This window comes from Dendrobates tinctorius, unplaced genomic scaffold, assembly GCF_039654945.1.
Source record: "Dendrobates tinctorius isolate UK_male_01 unplaced genomic scaffold, ASM3965494v1 ptg000046l, whole genome shotgun sequence".
NCBI classification, from domain to species: domain Eukaryota; kingdom Metazoa; phylum Chordata; class Amphibia; order Anura; family Dendrobatidae; genus Dendrobates; species Dendrobates tinctorius.
The window spans coordinates 7,692,504-7,713,858 of NW_027361714.1; positions in this window are offsets into that span (position 1 = coordinate 7,692,504).

A 21,355-nucleotide genomic window follows, 5' to 3' on the forward strand; every position below is an offset into this window, starting at 1 on the left:
CCTGTGCCATCGAGCCTGTGACATAGCGCTCTGATATTCAGTGGGCCTCACACAATCCAAAAGTGTCCAGTGTCCACTAGTGTCTGAAGAAATTCAAAATCTCCCTTATCCTGTAGTCACTTTTTTCACACCTGTGCCATCGAGCCTGTGACATAGCGCTCTGATATTCAGTGAGCCTCACACAATCCAAAAGTGTCCAGTGTTCACTAGTGTCTGCAGAAATTCAAAATCTCCCTTATCCTGTAGTCACTTTTTTCACACCTGTGCCATCGAGCCTGTGACAAAGCGCTCTGATATTCAGTGGGCCTCACACAATCCAAAAGTGTCCAGTGTCCACTAGTGTCTGCAGAAATTCAAAATCTCCCTTATCCTGTAGTCACTTTTTTCACACCTGTGCCATCGAGCCTGTGACATAGTGCTCTGATATTCAGTGGGCCTCACACAATCCAAAAGTGTCCAGTGTCCACAAGTGTCTGCAGAAATTCAAAATCTCCCCTGTCCTATAGACACCTTGTACCTTGTTTTACATTACTATATAGTTTGTTGGATTTTGTCTACATTTCTACCAAAAATGAGGAAGGCTGGTAGAAGAGGCCGTGGAATTGGGCGGGGGTTGGCAGCTGGTAATGATGGTGTTGGTGGTGGATCTGATGGTAGTGGCAAAAGCAAAATAGGACCGAATGCAGGAGGTGTTGAGCCTGCGTCATCGTCTGGCTCCACAAGGCCTCGAAGGCTTAGTTTTCTAGGAGTTGGCAAACCGCTTTTAAAGCCAGAGCTTCAGGAAAAAGTTTTGTCTTACATTGCTGACTCAGCCTCCAGCTCTATCGCCTCCTCTTCTGAAGTTGTAAAAAATAAAAGCACTGAGTCGTCATTGGAGGCTCATGTTCATGAACCACACCTTTCCTTGTGTCCTTCACCCCAACCAAGATTGAAGGATGACGCAGGCCATACTACTGATTACTCCATGGAGCTGTTTTCACATACCATGCCTGGATTATCAAGTGAAATGGTGAATTACCCAGGCCAAGATGAATCTGACATGGAGTGCACTGATGCACAGCCGCTGATAGATGATTCTGCTGGTACATTCACTCAGAGCACTACATTGTCCTCGCAGTGTACAGAGCCAGATTCTGACCCTGATGAGACTCAGGTGCCCCTTCCCGCACACTATACCACCATACACGGTGACACAGAGGAAGGTGCACATGACATTGAAGAGGAGGTGATGGATGACCCAGTTGTTGACCCAGATTGGCATCCATTGGGGGAAGAGGGTGCTGCTTCCAATAGCTCAGATGAGGAGGCGCATCCACAGCAGACATCGACATCGCAACAGCTGTTATCTGGCAGGCCCGGAGCACTCCAAAGACAGGTTCCAAAAATCAAAAGAGTTGCTGGACAGCTTGTCCAGACGGTCAAAAGATCACAGCGTGCTAGGCCGCAAAATGTCTGCCAAAGCAGGAAGAGTGCAGTGTGGCACTTTTTTGAACAAAATCCTCATGATCAGGCCAAGGTTATCTGTAAGAAGTGCGCAAAGACCTTTAGCTGAGAGAAAAATCTGAAAAATTTGAATACCAGTTGCATGCTTAGACATTTAACCAGCATGCACTTGCAAGCGTGGACACAACACCAAACCTCAAGTGCCACATGTGCAACTGATCACAAAGAAGGTAGTCAACAACACTACATTGTTTCCCCCACTGTAAGCCCACCGGTTAGCACAGCAGCAAATGTTGAGGTGTCGTTGCAAGGCCACAGCAGTCAGGGAATCCCACTGTTATATCAACGAAATACTGAATCTAGGCCATCAGAAAGAACACCAACTCCATCACCATCATCAACCCTCTCTCAGTCCGCCCTGTCCACCGCTACTTCCACCATATGCAGCTCTCAAGTCCAGCTCACCCTCCCAGACACTATGAGTAGGTCAAGAAAGTACTCAGTCTCTCATCCGCGTACACTGGGTTTGAACGCCCACATTGCCAAACTAATCTCGTTTGAGATGATGCCCGATCGGTTGGTGGAAAGCGCAGCTTTCCGCGAACTCATGGCCTATGCAGTACCACGCTATGACCTACCCAGTCGCCACTTCTTCTCTCGCAAAGCCATCCCAGCCCTCCACCATCATGTAAAAGACCGCATTGTCCATGCACTCAAGCAGTCAGTGAGTGGAAAGGTGCACCTCACAACTGATGCATGGTCCAGTCGGCATGGCCAGGGCCGTTACATGTCCATCACTGCGCACTGGGTTAATGTGGTGGATGCAGGGTCCACAGGGGACAGCGGTGGTGGGACAGTGCTGCCTAGCCCACGGTATAGGAAACAGTTGGCTGTAGGCGTTCGACCCTCCTCCTCCTCCAGAAGTGAAAGCTCGTCCACAGAGCGCAGTCGTACGAGCACTCCATCTGCAGCTGCCACTGTGGCACACGAGGTGTCCCCCTATCGAGCAGCTAGTGGAAAGCGTCAGCAGGCTGTGTTGCAGATGATGTGTTTGGGCGACAGACACACCGCCGAGGTGCTGGCCGAGTACTTGAAGCGACAAACTGAGTCATGGCTGGGCAGTGTACATCTTGAGGCAGGCAAGGTAGTTAGTGATAACGGCCGTAATTTTGTGGCAGCCATAGCCCTTTCAAAACTCAGCCACATACCTTGCTTGGCTCACACCTTGAACCTGGTGGTGCAGTGCTTCCTCAAAAATTATCCGGAGTTAACAGCCCTGCTCCAGAAGGCGCGAAGACTGTGCACGCACATCCGCCGGTCGCCTGTACACTCCGTATGCAGAAGCTGCAGCGATTGGTCCACCTTCCCAACCACCGCCTCATTATCGACATTGCAACAAGGTGGAACTCCACCCTGCACATGGTGGAGCGGCTGTGCGAGCAGAGGCAGGCCATAATGCATTTGTGGGAGGATACACGGCCAGGCACTTTGAGAGCAGACATGGAGTTGACAGGTGTGCAGTGGTCGAAGCTGAAAGACCTCTGTAAAGTCCTTCAGTGTTTTGAGGAATGCACACGGCTGGTAAGCGCAGACGACGCCATCCTAAGCATGAGCATCCCACTTATGCGTCTGCTCATGCAAACTTTGACGCACCTTAAGGTGCAGGCGTCTGCAGCCAATGTTGATGAGGAGGAGGGAATCCTTGATGACATTCAGCCATTGTCTGCTCAGGGACCTCTCCTGGACGTGGTGGAGGAAGAAGAGGAGGAGGAGGATGATGATGGGGATGATTACTTAGGGGAGGAGGATGCATCTCGTGGGGCAAGTGAAAATGTTGGCGTGGCAAGGTCTGGTACAGGGTTTGTGCGTGACTGGAGGGATGTGGATTTGCCAGAAAGTGCTCCTCCACCCAGCACTCGCAGTGCATCATTGACACCGGGAACATTGGCCCACATGTCAGATTATGCCTTGCAGATCCTAAAAAGGGACCCCCGCATTGCCAAAATGATGAACGATGACGACTACTGGTTGGCCATCATCCTGGATCCACGCTATAAAGGCAAATTACAAAACATCATGCCACAGGAGAACCTTGACCTAATATTGGCTAATAAACAAGCAACTCTGGTAAATCGGTTGCTTGAGGCATTCCCAGCACACAGCAGCGGTGATGGTTCTCACACGAGCCGTACGGGCCGGGGGCAGCTTGGCAGAGGTGTTCATGGTGCACACAGCAGAAGTGGCGTTGGAGACAGGGGTTTCATGACAATGTTGTGGACTGATTTTTCAAGTACCGCTCACACAACTGGTAATACTGCATCGATGGAAAGTGACAGGAGACAGCAGTTGTCAACTATGGTTACAAACTACTTTTCCTCCCATATCGATGTTCTCCCACACGGGTCATTCCCCTTTGACTATTGGGCCGCTAAACTGGACACCTGGCCTGAATTGGCACAATATGCCTTACAGGAGCTCGCTTGCCCAGCTGCAAGTGTGCTATCGGAAAGAGTCTTCAGTGCAGCTGGATCAATCCTGACAGAAAAAAGGACCCGTCTGTCAACCCAAAATGTGGATGATCTAACCTTCATTAAAATGAACCATGCATGGGTTTCCAAGGATTTTGTCCCACCTTCCCCTGATGACACATAGGGTGACAGAAAAATGGCTTGCTTTGGTCCACCTCTTCCTGGGACTTGACCGATTTCGCCTTTTGCATCAGCTGAATGTCCAACATCAACGTATGCCACTTTCTAAAACTCCCTAACTGTGCTGCCTCCCCCCCCCCCATGGCCGGGGTCACCAGCTAGCGCACGACACCGTGCGAGTGCCGTTGCCCTGGACAGGTGGGTAGGCCGACTCTTGGGCGCGGGCACTGGCACAGGGTCCCTCATAGTGCAATCAAGTGTCTCTGACGGTGGTGGTGCACACCCGCCATCAGACACACCGCCGTACTATGAGGGGCCCAGTGCCAGTACCGACGCCCACGAGTGGGCCCCCCTTGCTTGGGCAGGGCCCCAGCATTTGCAATCTTTACCTCTCCCTGCTCCTCCGCTGTGTAGTCTGGGCCGTCAAAGCCATACTGTGCCTGACACCGTCTGAGCCTGCCTCCTGATGTATAGACATATATTTTGAATGTGTACGCTATCCATACATGTTATCCGGGGATACGGTACCCTTTCTCACCTTTGTGCAATCACGTGCAATCCATACTGGGCCTAACACCGTCTGAGCCTGCCTCCTGATGTATAGACACATATTTTGAATGTGTACGCTATCCATACATGTTATCCGGGGATACGGTACCCTTTCTCACCTTTGTGCAATCACGTGCAAGCCATACTGGGCCTAACACCGTCTGAGCCTGCCTCCTGATGTATTGACATATATTTTGAATGTGTACGCTATCCATACATGTTATCCGGGGATACGGTACCCTTTCTCACCTTTGTGCAATCACGTGTAATCCATACTGGGCGTGAGAACGGCTGGCGAGCTGTTAAGCAAGCTACAGCACCTGTGGTTTGCACACGTAAGTTTTTCATTTTTTCAGGAATGACGGTTAGGCTTAATTCCGGAACTGAGGTTGACCTGCACTTACTGGGAAATCATCGTTCGCGGGTAATAATTGTAATCAGTGATCCCCATCACTAACGTTGTTCAGCGGGTTATCTGCACCTGTAAGCGACAAACGCTGGCCTTTTCAGTGTAGCGCACATGCAGCCACGGACATGTAAGGGCATGACACACCAGTTATTGGCCAATCTCATGTGCCAGAGCCTCACGTGTCCCTCTAGTAAGCCGAAATCGGACCGCGGGGCATGACGGAGTCTCGTCGTTAACGGAATTAAGCTTGCAATGTGTGCATCTGTTCTGTAGCTGGCATGGTTGAAGTTTCCCAGGTGGAGTCGAATTTAACCGTAGGCTCCACTCCTGGTGGTGCCCTTCTGGACATTCCTTTAAGGTTCAGCTTTGCAACCATACTGCCCACGTAAAACAAACACTTTGCCTTCATGAACGCTGTTTGGAGGGTCATGACTCGTGGGAATAACGCCGCCCAATCAGTTAACCTGCTAGAGAGATCCTTCGTTGCTCCCAAGCATGACATCACACTCCCTAGGAGGAAGGTAATGCCACTGTGGCGACCGTACTTCTGGGGGCGACACAAGTGCACTGATGCCCAGCCACTGCTCGATGAATCTGCTGGTACATTGACCCAGACCACTACATTCCCCTCGCACGCTACACGGCCTGAATCTGACCCTGATGAAACTCAGGTTACCCTTCCCATATACAGTTCCATCTTACACGGTGACAAAGAGGAAGCTGCAGATGAAAGTGCAGGTTCGGCCCACCCGCCATCAGACACACCACCGTACTATCAGGGGCCCTGTGCCAGTGCCGTCGCCAACGAGTGGGCCCCCCCTGCTTGCTCAGGATCACAGCACTTGCAAGGTTGAAATACTGTGCAGTGAGATGGAAGATGGGGACGACGAGGAGTCCAGACTAGTACAGGGATTCCCTAGCGAGGAGACTTATTTGATTGTTTTCAATGTTGGGACAGCAATTTTTGGGGAGCACTATACTCTGGAGAATGATAGATGGGACCCACCATACACTGGAACATTCCAAAGGTGGACATCAGACACTGGAGCAGCATTTACAGGGCCCATTATACACTAGAGCATTAGAAATGGGGCCCATTATGTTTGGAGCATTATTTGGGCCCATAAGACAGTGGAGCTTCATCCATGGGGACCAACATATACTGTAGCATTATGTGGAGCTCATCATGTACTGTTTCAAACATTATATGGGACCAATGATTCTGTATGGAGAAATAGATGGGCCTCGTCATGAGATGTAAAAAGTGAAGTATTTTTCATTGTACTATACCGCTATTTCTCTGCCGTATCGGAGCATGATGAGTTGTGGTATGTGTTAAAGGGGCGCTCTGTCGCCCAGGGCACATGAAAACCTGGAGCCAGCCCTACCCCCCCACAACTTTAGCCAAATAACCCCCATTTTTCAGTGCGTAACTTGTATTATGAAGTTAATTAAGGTTGACAAGCTTAAGTAAGAAGAATTGATGCTTTTGGCATTCAAATGGGCACTGTAGGTGTGTTTCCTGTCCTCCTCTCACTGCCGACTTTTATTCCCCATTGACTTACATTGGGTTTCGTGTTTCGGGACGACCCCGACTTTTCCCTATAATCGGCCGATCTTGCTTGACCCGACTTTTGGAAAAGTCGGGTTTCACGAAACGAAACTCGACCGTAAAAAAACAAAAGTCGCTCAACTCTAGTGGTGGATGATCGCAGAATAATAATAATAATAATAATCTTTATTTTTATATAGCGCTAACATATTCCGCAGCGCTTTACAGTTTGCACACATTTTCATCACTGTCCCCGATGGGGCTCACAATCTAAATTCCCTATCAGTATGTCTTTGGAGTGTGGGAGGAAACCGGAGGAAACCCACGCAAACACGGGGAGAACATACAAACTCCTTGCAGATGTTGTCCTTGGTGGGATTCGAACCCAGGACCCCAGGCTAACCACTGAGCCACCGTGCTGGTAATCTTCATGGTGAAGAGAAACCCCTTCACAACAGCCAACCAAGTGAACTGTTAGGCGTCGGACTCCTGTAGCTACACAACAGGAGTCCAGAGCCTCACATACTGCATTGCAGCAAGTCACTCCTGAGGCTAAGTCCCGCTGCATGCTCATGAGATGATCTCCCATTGGAGCTCGGGAGTCCCGTGCTCAGGTCCTTCCCCTGATCTGGTTGGTCCATCTCAGAGATCTGGAAGGTCCCGGCAGCGCACGGCTTTAAAAGGACCGCATGGCCCTTTGGCCATGCGCTAGTATAGATGGGTCACCCTCCCAGGGCTGTGGGGTACTCGGTACCGGGCCGGTGTCAGGGGGATGTGTCACAGCGGCGGTGAATGGTTTGTGACGCCACCTGTGGTGTTCAGCAAGTGAGGTGTTAAGCCGACGCTGCAAACAGATCCTCCGGGCAGATGGTGTGGTGCAGCAATGATGGTATAGCCCTCCACAGGCAGGGCTGTTGTCCCAGGGCAGTGTAGATGGGGGGGACACTTAGGTGGTGTAGTGTCCGGCGCAGGGGATGCAGCAGTGTCAGGCAGACGGACGCAGGAAGGAATGGAGGACACCAGGTCATGTAGTTCCAACGCTTTACTCACAGTCAGTAGTGCCCGCTTCTGTGCCGTGTCCTCCGGGTCAGGGACTCAGTCAACCTCCAGGCAAGATGGAAAGCTCCCCTCTAACACTCCGCCAACTTATGTGCCTTTCCTGAATGTCTCCTCTATAGCGCCTTTAAGTGTGAATATCTCCAGTACCGTGGTACGCTGAAGTTCCTCCTGAAAGATGTTCCCAAGAACCCTACTTGTACGGCAGACAGCTGTAGCCTGCTTCGGGGACTCCCTTCTCCTGAGTCCCGGCTCTCTATCCAATTGCTGTTGTGTCCCAAGTTTTAGATGGGAGTAGTTCATTTACAGCCAACTACTCCACCAGTGTCTGCTGCAGAACCATAAGTGTCCATACAACCTTGGGGACCGGGCCCCGGCCTTGCGCTGAGAACCTATAGGCAGGGTTCCTCTTCTAACCCACGTCCTCTCTGTTCTCTCTACTCCTTCGTTCCGTACTTGTCTTTCTTTCTTATGGAAGCTTAGGTTTCAGTTCTACGTCTTTCTTCTTTTCCTTTCCTGTGCCAGCTGGCTCAGATCACTGAGGCAGCTGCAGCACTCCTTCCTCCATCCCTTCTTCCAGGGATCCTCACTCCTGTCTGAGTGACTTCCTACCCGGCTGACCTTCTGTCAGACTGAACCTGTCATCCTACACTTTCCCACTCTTTTATGTATCTTAACTCCACCCACCTCCCAGCACATCCAGTGTTCCAAGCAGGGAACCACCAAAGGTGCTCTGCTACTCTCTAAGCACTGAGCCGCAATGTGGTTGTGCACAACTACCCTGTTGTGTGGGGTGCGAGTGTTGGAGTGTGGAAAGGGGTTCCCACCTTACCTGGATGGTGGGGCACTACACCTTAGGAGAAGGTGCAGTACCTCTGTGACGACCGAGCCTCAGGGGTGCCACATACCCCCCCATTAAACACAGCACGTCCGTGGGCTGCAAGGCAAACAAAGTTGACAGTACAGGAACATACAAAATTTTGTAATGCTGCATAAACATTTCTTATACTAAAACTTCCTAATATAAGAGGCATTGTTTCTTGAACGTTGCAAACAATTCTTAACTAACTATCTAAACTTCAAGTCAAAAGTGCAGTTTTTCATACTCTATGTAATTCTAAGTGCTATCATCTGTGACTCACTATCACTTCAGTATTCTTCATCTTTCCTTCTCTAGTACACATTTATTCTTCTCTTTCTAGTGCACATTTTCTGCTTTCTTTCAAGTGACAACTGTGATACCTGGTTCACCATTTACATTTTAACTCTTTTTTCAAATCTCTCATTCCTGTATCAAAACATTTCTCATTCTATATAAAAGCCATTTCCTAGTTACTAATATTCTCATAAGATACATCATTATCAAAATACTTTGCATTAAAACTTTCAACAATTATTCTTGTAAGTGCTGGACACCGCTCCCAGCCGGGATCTCTTGCAGTGTCCTTTGAGGTAAACATCATCTTCGAAAACTGTCCTTATATAAAACCAAGAGAGGGCACCTAAAGAGGTGCAACTATTTACAGGTAAAAGTTTTTGGATCACTCCAAGTTCATGATCGCTAGTTCAAATTGGAAGGCTACCAATAAACAGGGCAACTCTGGGAAAAAAACAAATTAACCATGATGGTCAAAAATAAACAAAAGGCACAATGGTGCAAACAAACCCTCCTGGGTAACGAGAGTTACTGTAAATCACTAGTGTCAGTCCCCTCCTAGGGTTCTGGAAGGTGATTGGGAACTGCTACCAGATGTGGTATCTTCATCTTGATTCTGGTGCTGGTTGCCCGTTATAGGGCACTGAAGCTGTGGTAAAGGGAACCCATGATGCATCTCAATGCCCATCAACTGCTCCTCCTCAATAGGTGATTCCACTGCTCTGGTACGAGGCCTAGCACCGAGGGATTCCACAGCTTGTCGGCGCTGATAAGCAAGTATACGAGGGTTCGGCCTCCAAGGGATCCCGAGGTCACTATCCCAAAGCGACACTGAGACTCATCCAATCCCCGAAGATGTCGAATTGTGCGTGACTGTTCCAGCCGTACCCTTCTCATTAGGGACCTCCTCCACTGCCCTATCTCTGACTGACTAGCGCCCCCAGCAGACTCTTCCAACTGCCCCATTTTGAGTTGTCGCAAACCCGCCTCAGACAACGTGAATTCGGAGGTCAACCCATTAGGAGGGCCGGGGTATATACCTGGCGCCTCCTGGCGGTGTGGCCTCCGCTCCGGTACAGGCATGGTGGCAACTGGCGCTGCCCGGTGAGACACCGGGGATGGCGGTGGAGCCAATGGCTGCTCCGGCTCCGCGAGGGGTCGCTGGCGGGACCTGCGCAGCCGCGTCAGGTCCGGGCAGGGGCTTGTCTTCCTCCGCTTCAGCTCCCTGGGCTGTGTATAACTCCTCCAATAGAAGCGGCAGAGAGGGAACAGGGCCCGCTGCTGCTGACATGGCAACGGTCGCAGGCTCCACAGGGTCTGCCGGGAAAAGGTCCGGTGCAGCAGCGGCTGGTACCGGTATCGCGGGTACCGCAGGTGTAGACCCCTCCTGGGCGCGCTGCAGATTTAAAGTCCATAGTGCCTCCTGCCTCAGTTGCAGGCGGCGCGTCAGCTGGGCAATTTCGTCCTCCTGTTGCTGGCGGTTCATCTCAGAGACGGGGTCGGAGCCTTCAGCCATGGCGCTGGGGAGATCCAACTTAACCTCCGCGCGCTCTACAGGCCTCCTTCCCTCTCTCTCCAAAATGGCGTTCTGGCGTTCTTCTCCCCGCCTCGGCCCCTTTCCCGCCACTGGCTTCTTCTGCCCCTCCTTCCAGGGGCAGCGTCTTCTTCCAGTGCCTCCATACCAAGCCAGTATACAAACCCCTCTAGGGTTGGGCCATGTTGCTGTTACATAGTAATTCAGGCAGGGGAGGCCCAAGACTCTTCGTGGTCTTTTACTAGGACCTCCTATCTCTTCACGCCCTTCTTCTCCGCGCCAGCGGCCATCTTTAATATTCATGTCACAGTCTATTAAATTGGGTCTTCTGCACATTTTCAAAGGTTCAATGTCCAACAAATCTTAGGCACACAGAACCCGATGGCATGGGGTCTAGTCATCCTGTTCGTGATGCCAAATTGGGGTATTCGGTACCGGGCCGGTGTCAGGGGGATGTGTCACAGTGGCGGTGACCCGGTCCGTGGCCCTGGGTGCCCAAGTAATCAAAGGGAGTTTGTAATGTAGTTTAAGTGGAATGGTTCGTGACGCCATCTGTGGTGTTCGGCAAGGGAGGTGTTAAGCCAACGCTGCAAAGAGATCCTCCGGGACAGATGGTGTGGTGCAGCAATGATGGTATAGCCTTCCACAGGCAGTGCTGTTGTCCCAGGGCAGTGTAGATGGGGGGGACACTTAGGTGGTGTAGTGTCCGGCGCAGGGGATGTAGCAGTGTCAGGCAGACGGATGCAGGAAGGAATGGAGGACACCAGGACATGTAATTCCAATGCTTTACTCACAGTCAGCAGTGCCCGGTTCTGTGCCGTGTCCTCCGGGTCAGGGACCCAGTCAACCTCCAGGCAAGATGGAAAGCTCCCCTCCAACGCTCCGCCAACTTATGTGCCTTTCCTGAACGTCTCCTCTATAGCGCCTTTAAGTGTGAAGATCTCCAGTACCGTGGTACGCTGAAGTTCCTCCTGAAAGATGTTCCCAAGAACCCTACTTGTACGGCAGACAGCTGTAGCTTGCTTCGGGGACTCCCTTCTCCTGAGTCCCGGCGCTCTATCCAATTGCTGTTGTGCCCCAAGTCTTAGATGGGAGTAGTGCATTTACAGCCAACTACTCCACCGGTGTCTGCTGCAGAACCATAAGTGTCCATACAACCTCGGGGACCGGTCCCCGACCTTGCGCTGAGAACCTATAGGCAGGGTTCCTCTTCTAACCCACGTCCTCTCTGTTCTCTCTACTCCTTCGTTCCGTACTTGTCTTTCTTTCTTATGAAAGCTTAGGTTTCAGTTCTACGTCTTTCTTCTTTTCCTTTCCTGTGCCAGCTGGCTCAGATCACTGAGGCAGCTGCAGCACTCCTTCCTCCATCCCTTCTTTCAGGGATCCTCACTCCTGTCTGAGTGACTTCCTACCCGGCTGACCTTCTGTCAGGCTGAACCTGTCATCCTACACTTTCCCACTCTTTTATGTATCTTAACTCCACCCACCTCCCAGCACATCCAGTGTTCCAAGCAGGGAACCACCAAAGGTGCTCTGCTACTCTCTAAGCACTGAGCCGCAATGTAGTTGTGCAGAACTACCCTGTTGTGTGGGGTGCGAGTGTTGGAGTGTGGAAAGGGGTTCACACCTTACCTGGATGGAGGGGCACTACACCTTAGGAGAAGGTGCAGTACCTCTGTGGCGACCGAGCCTCAGGGGCACCACATAGACATTACTTGCTAGATGTGTGAATGGTGACGGATGTATGATTCTGGTGACTGACTCATTTGAAATCCCTTCCCTATGATATTACGCATGTGGATAGGGAATTAGTTTAGCAGTCAGCGCCAGTCAGTGGCAAGCCTTAGGCCACTGTGCACACCGCGCCTCTACACTAGCATCCGATCGTGCTACTCCACATGGCACTATCGTCTCGCGGCAGTGTCCTACGCGGCGCTGCAGTTGCAGCTCTCTTTTGCGTCCGCAGTAGCGATGCCGCACACACGGTATCTCTGTGATTAAACAGTGATTGCTCTGCGCACCTGGGTGACGGTTAACCCCGTGCGCATTATGCCACCATATAGCACGTCTGCCATTACTCAGCAGCAGTTATAACACCCTCTGCACGGTGGACCCCGAGCAGCGAACGCACTTTATTATTTATTTTATTTAGTGCGTTCCGTCGTTCCTAACATTATACTAACGCCAGGGTCTGGCTGGTAATGGCAGAACATTAATTACTACAGTACATTCAGCAGCTGGAGGGCCGGTTGGCTACTCTTGAGAGTGCTATCTCTGCTGCAAAGTCCACTGAGACTGCTGTTCAGGCAATTGCAGAGGCGGTTTCACATGTGTCCACGTCCTCCCCTGCACCGACAGTTTCCCTCCTCCCGTTGCCCGATAAATTTTCTGGCGATAGCACCTCCTGTAGGGGTTTCGTGAGCCAGTGCTCTATCCAGCTCTATCCAGCTGGAGTTACTGGCTGCGCGATTCCCTACGGAACGGGCTAAGGTGGGGTTTATTGTTTCCCTTCTGTTGGGCAGGGCGTTGGAGTTGGCCACACCGCTTTGGGAGCGTGGCAACCCAGAGGTTCGGACCGCTGCTCAGTTCCTAAGAGCTATCAAGCAGGTCTTCCTGGGACCACGAGTCACGCACAACACGTCTCTTCAGCTATTGGCATTAACTCAAGGGTGGCTCTCAGACAGTATGCCGTACGTTTTAGGACTCTGGCTTCCGAGCTGGAGTGGTCTGATAGAGCTCTCATCCCTGTGTTTTGGAGAGGTCCTAACATGAACAACACTCTCCAGGAGGTAGGCATATCAATATCCAAATCTACCATAAAGAGAAGACTGCATGAAAGTAAATACAGAGGGTTCACTGCACGGTGCAAGCCACTCTCATAAGCATCAAGAATCAAAAGGCTAGACTGGACTTTGCTAAAAAAACATCTAAAAAAGCCAGCACAGTTCTGGAAGAACATTCTTTGGACAGATGAAACCAAGATCATCCTCTACCAGAATGATGGAAAGAGAAATGTATGGTGAAGTCGTGGTACAGCTCATGATCCAAAGCATACCACATCATCTGTAAAACACGGCAGAGGCAGTGTGATGGCTTGGGAATGCATGGCTGCCAGTGGCACTGGGTCACTAGTGTTTATTGATGATGTGACGCAGGACAGAAGCAGCCGAATGAATTCTGAGGTATTCAGAGCCATACTGTGTGCTCAGATCCAGCCAAATGCAGCCAAACTGATTGGTCATTGTTTCATACTACAGATGGACAATGGCCCAAAACATAAAGCCAAAGCAACCCAAGAGTTTATTAAAGCAAAGAAGTGGAATATTCTTGAATGGCCAAGTCAGTCACCTGATCTCAGCCCAATTGAGAATGCATTTCACTTGTTAAAGACTAAACTTCAGACAGAAAGGCCCACAAGTAGTGTTGAGCGATACCACCCGATACTGAAAAATATCGTATCGGAATGGATCGGCCGATCTAAAAAAGTATCAGGTATCGCCGATTCCGATCCCGGAAGTCCCATTCAAGTCAATGGAACAGAAATATCGGAATTAAAAAAACCCTTTCTTTCCCTGTTGGTTAATTCTACATGGAGAAAAACAACTAATAATAATGTAGAATGTATTGTGGGAGGTGTAGGAGACATTAAAGCCAAAGAGCTTTAGCCCAATCAAATGGAATAGCAGGATTCTTTTTTTAAAGACGTTCGTAGTTACAAAGATATTGACTATGTTAAAGTCTTTAATTTTTTGTCAGATATGTATGTTTCACTACTTCCATGCTCTTCACCTTCTTTTTTACTTCTCCCACACTTTCTCCTTCATCATCTTCAGCAGCAGCAGTATCTTCTTATTATTATTATTCTTATTCTTCTTCTTTTATTCTTCTTCTTTTCTTCTTCTTCATATTCTACTTCTTCATCTTCTTCCTATTCTTCTTCATCATATTCTTATTTGTGTCAGGCATTCCTGTAGTTGTTATCTATAAAAGTTTGAAGATTACACCTTCCGTTCAACCTGTCACAAAAGATTTACAACAGGATTTGTCCGCGTTCAGTTTGGTCTGCAGCAGCAGGCCTTTTCCAGGGGCACCACGAGGAGGAACGGACTCACCCCCATACACTGCTTAGTCTTCTTCTGCTTATAAATTAGATAATATCATTTGCTCTGATTTTTAGTCTTATGCTTCATGTTCTTCAGCTTTTGTTTTTTATGCTTCTTGGTCTTCTGTCTCTTGTTGTTCTGCATCTTGATGGTTGTCTTCCTGTTCTTTGTCCTCTTGGTCATCTTCTTCAGGGTCATTTTTAGGTATTCTTTTGTGTGGTCTTCAGGGTCGTCATCTTCAGGGTCATTGTCAGGGAGATCCAGAGTGAGAATCAAAAACCATTTCCACAAGCTTGAACTTGGAAAAGTAGCAGAAGGTACAAGAAGGCGGAGGAACTGACGAGAACCAGCTGGCGGTACTGGAATCCGGAGGGGCAGCAGAATGAACAAGAGCCAATGGCACAACCGTGGACCAGCTGACGTTGCTGGAACACGGTTACTAAGCAGGAGGTACCTGTGCTCCAAAGCACTACCAAGGACCAGCTGGAACTCGGATACCAAGAAGGAGGCACCTAGACCAAAGGCACTGCCGAGAACCAGCTGACGGTGCTGGAACCCAGATGGGTAGCAGAAGCTGCAAGAGCAAATGACACTAGCGAGGACCAGCTGACGGTGCTGGAACCCGGTGGGGCAGCAGAAGGAACAAGAGCCAATGGGAGAACCGTGGACCAGCTGACGGTGCTGTAACACGGTTTCTAAGCAGGAGGTACCTGTGCTACAAAGCACTACCAAGGACCAGGAGACGTTGCTGGAACTCGGATACCAAGAAGGAGGCACCTAGGCCAAAGGCTCTGCCGAGAAACAGCTGACGGTGCTGGAACCCGGATGGGTAGCAGAAGGTACCCAGGAAAAAAACAAAGTTGCAAGGCCGTGAGCCGGCCGCAGTTACCGAAACCCACAGTCCTACAGGGGGTGCTTGTTGCTTGTCCTATTGGCACTACGGAACCAGCCTTTATTACCAGAACCCGCAGCCCACATAGGAAGCACCGAAACTGCAGGCACCATAGACTCGGTTAACCCAACCGCAACACGACAGGACAACGTATTGGTGGCAAAGTGACATTGACACTACCCGGAAACAGCAGGCATGCTGGAACCAGGCTGGGCAGGAGGGAGTGCCCGTGCCAAAGACACTTCCGAGAACCAGCTGACGGTACTGGAACCCGGAGGGGCAGCAGAATGAACAAGAGCCAATGGCACAACCGTGGACCAGCTGAAGTTGCTGGAACACGGTTACTAAGCAGGAGGTACCTGTGCTCCAAAGCACTACCAAGGACCAGCAGACATTGCTGGAACTCGGATACCAAGAAGGAGGCACCTAGGCCAAAGGCACTGCCGAGAACCAGCTGACGGTGCTGGAACCTGGATGCGTAGCAGAAGCTGCAAGAGCAAATGACACTAACTAGGACCAGCTGACGGTGCTGGAACCCGGTGGGGCAGCAGAAGGAACAAGAGCCAATGGGAGAACCGTGGACCAGCTGACGGTGCTGTAACACGGTTTCTAAGCAGGAGGTACCTGTGCTACAAAGCACTACCAAGGACCAGGAGACGTTGCTGGAACTCGGATACCAAGAAGGAGGCACCTAGGCCAAAGGCTCTGCCGAGAAACAGCTGACGGTGCTGGAACCCGGATGGGTAGCAGAAGGTACCCATGAAAAACAAAGTTGCAAGGCCGCAAACCTGCCGCTGTTACCGAAACCCACAGTCCTACAGGGATTGCTTGTCCTATTGGCACTATGGAACCAGCCTTTGTTACCAGAACCCGCAGCCCACATAGGAAGCACTGAAACTGCAGGCACCATAGACTGGACATGGACCAGCTAATGGTGCTGGAATACGGTTTCTAAGCAGGAGGTACCTGTGCTAAAAAGCACTACCAAGGACCAGCAGACGTTGCTGGAACTCGGATACCAAGAAGGAGGCACCTAGGCCAAAGGCTCTGCCGAGAAACAGCTGACGGTGCTGGAACCCAGCTGGGCAGGAGGGAGTACCCGTGGCAAACACACTTCTGAGCAGCAACATGTGATGTTGAAGCCCAGGGGTCAATCATGCAGCAGGCTGAGGCCAACTTGGAGCGAGTTTTATATTGGTTGTACACAACTACTGATTGTAACCGTGCTCCACTTTGGCCTCTGGCTCTACTGTCTCTAGTATTTCCCCTGGCCTCCAACCATGGCAGTTGCTGCTCTGCAGAGTTGTCTGCACAATCCACACTTGTTCCTGAGTTACTGGGGCTCAGTCACGTCAGTTGATCCCCTGATGTGTGTCCGGCAAGGTGTCCTGTTCTGTCCACATTCCCACAACTATTAATGGGAATGGGGACAGAGCAGGAGACATTGCCGGACACACATCAGGGGATCAACTGACGTGTCTGAGCCCCAGTAACACAGGAACAAGTGTGGATTGTGCAGACGGCACATCAGAGCAGCGACTGGCGGGGTTGGAGGCCAGGGGAAATACTAGAGACAGTACAGCCAGAGGCCTAAGTGGACCACGGTTTAAAGTCAGTAGTAGTGTGATATTGGAGGCAGCAGGAGACTTTGCCATCCGCACAGCAGGGGAACAGCTGGCGTTAGTGAACCCCACAGACACAGGAGCGAGTGTTTCTATCTGTGCGGACGGCACTTCCAAGCTACAACTGGCTGTGTTGAAGCCCAGGATCAATGCTCCGAGCAGGCTGAAGCCTACTTGGAGCAAGTGGAAAATAACATGTAATGTGATGTTGGAGGCAGCAGGAGACTTTGCCATCCGCACAGCAGGGGAACAGCTGGCGTTACTGAACCCCACAGACACAGGAGCGCGTGTTTCTATCTGTGCGGACGGCACTTCCAAGCTATAACTGGCTGTGTTGAAGCCCAGGATCAATGCTCCGAGCAGGCTGAGGCCTACTTGGAGCAAGTGGAAAATAACATGTAGTGTGATGTTGGAGGCAGCAGGAGACTTTGCCATCCGCACAGCAGGGGAACAACTGGCGTTAGTGAACCCCACAGACACAGGAGTGAGTGTTTCTATCTGTGCGGACGGCACTTCCAAGCTACAACTGGCTGTGTTGAAGCCCAGGATCAATGCTCCGAGCAGGCTGAAGCCTACTTGGAGCAAGTGGAAAATAACATGTAGTGTGATGTTGGAGGCAGCAGGAGACTTTGCCATCCGCACAGCAGGGGAACAGCTGGCGTTACTGAACCCCACAGACACAGGAGCGCGTGTTTCTATCTGTGCGGACGGCACTTCCAAGCTATAACTGGCTGTGTTGAAGCCCAGGATCAATGCTCCGAGCAGGCTGAGGCCTACTTGGAGCAAGTGGAAAATAACATGTAGTGTGATGTTGGAGGCAGCAGGAGACTTTGCCATCCGCACAGCAGGGGAACAGCTGGCATTACTGAACCCCACTAACACAGGAGCTAGTGTGTGTTTCTCTGTTAAGACGGCACTTCTGAACACCAACTGGCATTGTTGGAGCCCAGGATGAGGCATGGAGTTGGCTGATGCCAACTTGCAGCATGTTTTATAGAGGTTGTAGACTACTACTGATTGTAACTTAGGCCTCTGGCTCCACTGTCTCTAGTATTTCCCCTGACCTCCAACCCCGCCAGTGACAGCTCTGAAGTGGCATCAGCACAATCCACACTTGTTCCTGTGTTACTTGGCCTTAGTCCCGTCAGTTGATCCCCCGATGTGTGTCCGGCAAGGTCTCCTGCTCTGTCCTCATTCACACTACTAATGTGGACAGAGCAGGAGACCTTTACGGACACACATCAGGGGATCAACTGATGTGACTGAGGCCAAGTAACACAGGAACAAGTGTGGATTGTGCAGACGCCACTTCAGAGCTGTCACTGGTGGGGTTGGAGGCCAGGGGAAATACTAGAGACAGTGGAGCCAGAGTCCTAAGTGGAGCAGGGCTAAAAATCATTAGTAGTTTGAATGTGGATGGAGCAGGAGACTTTGCCGTCCACACAGCAGGGGAGCAGCTGGCATTACTGAACCCCACTAACACAGGAGCGAGTGTTTATATCTGTGCGGATGGCACTTCCAGGCTACAACTGGCTGTGTTGTAGCCCAGGATCAATGCTCCGAGCAGGCTGAGGCCTACTTGGAGCGAGGAGAAAAAGCGTTGTAGTGTGAGTTTGGAGGCAGCAGGAGACTTTGCCGTCCACACAGCAGGGGAACAGCTGGCGTTACTGAACCCCACAGACACAGGAGCGAATGTTTATATCTGTGCGGACGGCACTTCCAGGCTCCAACTGGCTGTGTTGTAGCCCAGGATGAAGCATGCAGCAGGCGGAGGACAACTTGCAGCTGGTTTTATAGAGGTTGTAGACTACTACTGATAGTCACTGTGCTCCACTATGGCCTCCGGCTCCACTGTCTCTAGTATTTCCCCTGGCCAACAACCCCGCCAGTTACAGCTCTGAAGTGGCGTCTGCACAATCCACACTTGTTCCTGTGTAACTGTGGCTCAGTCCCGTCTGTTGATCCCCTGATGTGTGTCTGGCAAGCTCTCCTGCTCAGTCCTCATTCACACTACTAGTAATGTGAATGTGGACAGAGCAGGAGACCTTGCCGGACACACATCAGGGGATCAACTGACGGGACTGAGCCACAGTAACTCAGGAACAAGTGTGGATTGTGCAGACGCCACTTCACAGCTGTAACTGGCATGGTTGTTGGCCAGGGGAAATACTAGAGACAGTGGAGCCAGAGGCATAAGTTGACCAAAGTTACAAATCTGTAGTAGTTTGCATGTGGATGGAGCAGGAGACATTGCCGTCTACACAGCAGGGGAACAGCTGGCATTACTGAACCCCACAGACACAGTAGCGAGTGTGTTTTTCTCTGTGAAGACGGCACTTCTGAACACCAACTGGCATTGTTGGAGCTCAGGATGAGGCATGGAGCAGGCTGAGGCCTGATGGTGTTGGCATGTGGAGGCAGCAGAAGACTTTGCCGTCTACACAGCAGGGGAACAGCTGGCATTACTGAACTCCACAGACACAGTAGCGAGTGTGTTTTTCTCTGTGAAGACGGCACTTCTGAACACCAACTGGCGTTGTTGGAGCCCAGGATGAGGCATGGAGCAGGCTGAGGCCTGATGGTGTTGGCATGTGGAGGCAGCAGGAGACTTTGCCGTCTACACAGCAGGGGAACAGCTGGCATTACTGAACCCCACTGACACAGGAGCTAGTGTATTTTTCTCTGTGAAGACGGCTCTTCTGAACACCAACTGGCGTTGTTGGAGCCCAGGATGAGGCATGGAGCAGGCTGAGGCCTGATGGTGTTGGCATGTGGAGGCAGCAGGAGACTTTGCCGTCTACTCAGCAGGGGAACAGCTGGCATTACTGAACCCCACAGACACAGTAGCAAGTGTGTTTTTCTCTGTGAAGACGGCACTTCTGAACACCAACTGGCGTTGTTGGAGCCCAGGATGAGGCATGGAGCAGGCTGAGGCCTGATGGTGTTGGCATGTGGAGGCAGCACTAGACTTTGCCGTCTACACAGCAGGGGAACAGCTGGCAATACTGAACCCCACTAACACAGTAGCTAGTGTGTGTTTCTCTGCGAAGACGGCACTTCTGAACACCAACTGACGTTGTTGGAGCCCAGGATGAGGCATGGAGCTGGCTGAGGCCAACTTGCAGCACGTTTTATAGAGGTAGTAGACTACAACTGATTGTAACCATGCTCCACTATGGCCTCCGGCTCCACTGTCTCTAGTATTTCCCCTGGCCTCCAACCCCGCCAGTGACAGCTCTGAAGTGGCGTCAGCACAATCCACACTTGTTCCTGTGTTACTTGGGCTCAGTCCCATCAGTTGATCCCCTGATGTGTGTCCGGCAAGGTCTCCTGCTCTGTCCTCATTCACACTACTAGTAATGGGAATGTGGACAGAGCAGGAGACCTTGCCGGACACACATCAGGGGATCAACTGACGTGACTGAGGCCAAGTAACACTGGAACAAGTGTGGATTATGCAGGCGCCAGTTTAGAGCTGTCGCTGGCGGGGTTGGAGGCCAGGGGAAATACTAGAGACAGTGGAGCCAGAGGCCTAAGTGGAGCAGGGTTAAAAATCATTAGTAGTTTGAATGTGGATGGAGCAGGAGACTTTGCCGTCCACACAGCAGGGGAGCAGCTGGCGTTACTGAACCCCACTAACACAGGAGCTAGTGTTTTTCTCTGTGCAGACGACACATCTGAGCGACAACTGGCTGTGTTGAAGCCCAGGGATTATAGTTCAGGTGGTAGAAACATGAACACAACAGGAGACCTGGATAGAGTTGCCAACCAATTATTTAGTCGGGAAGAGGACTGGCAAAATCTGGGGAGATCCAGGCCTTGTTCATTTTCAGAAAAGTAAGCCGGTCGATGTTATCGGAAGAAAGTCGCGTGCGACGGTCTTTTAGTACACCACCTGCGGCACTAAAGACGCGTTCCGGTAATACACTGGCAGCAGGGCAAGCCAGCACCTCCAATGCATACTGGCTAAGCTCTGGCCATGTATCCAGCTTAGAGACCCAAAACTTGAAGGGGGAAGAGCCATGTGGGAGTACACTCACAGGGCAAGACATGTAGTCTGTCACCATCTGACGGAAACGTTGCCTCCTGCTGACTGGATCCGTCAGTGATGGTGTAGACAATTGTGGCGGACACACAAAACTTTGCCACATTTGGGCCATAGTGGTCTTGCCTTGTGCTGAGGCGCTGCCTCTGCTCCCTCTTTGTGCCGAGTTTCCTCCACTGGCTCGACGCACAGAGGTGCTTTGTAAAGCACTAGCACCACTGCTGTCGGGTGGAATGGAAAACATGATGGACTGCACCAGTGTGTCTTGGTACTCCCGCAGTTTACGCTCCCGGTTCAACGTTGGTATGAGGGTTTGCCAGTTGTCCTGGTAGCGAGGATCTAGGAG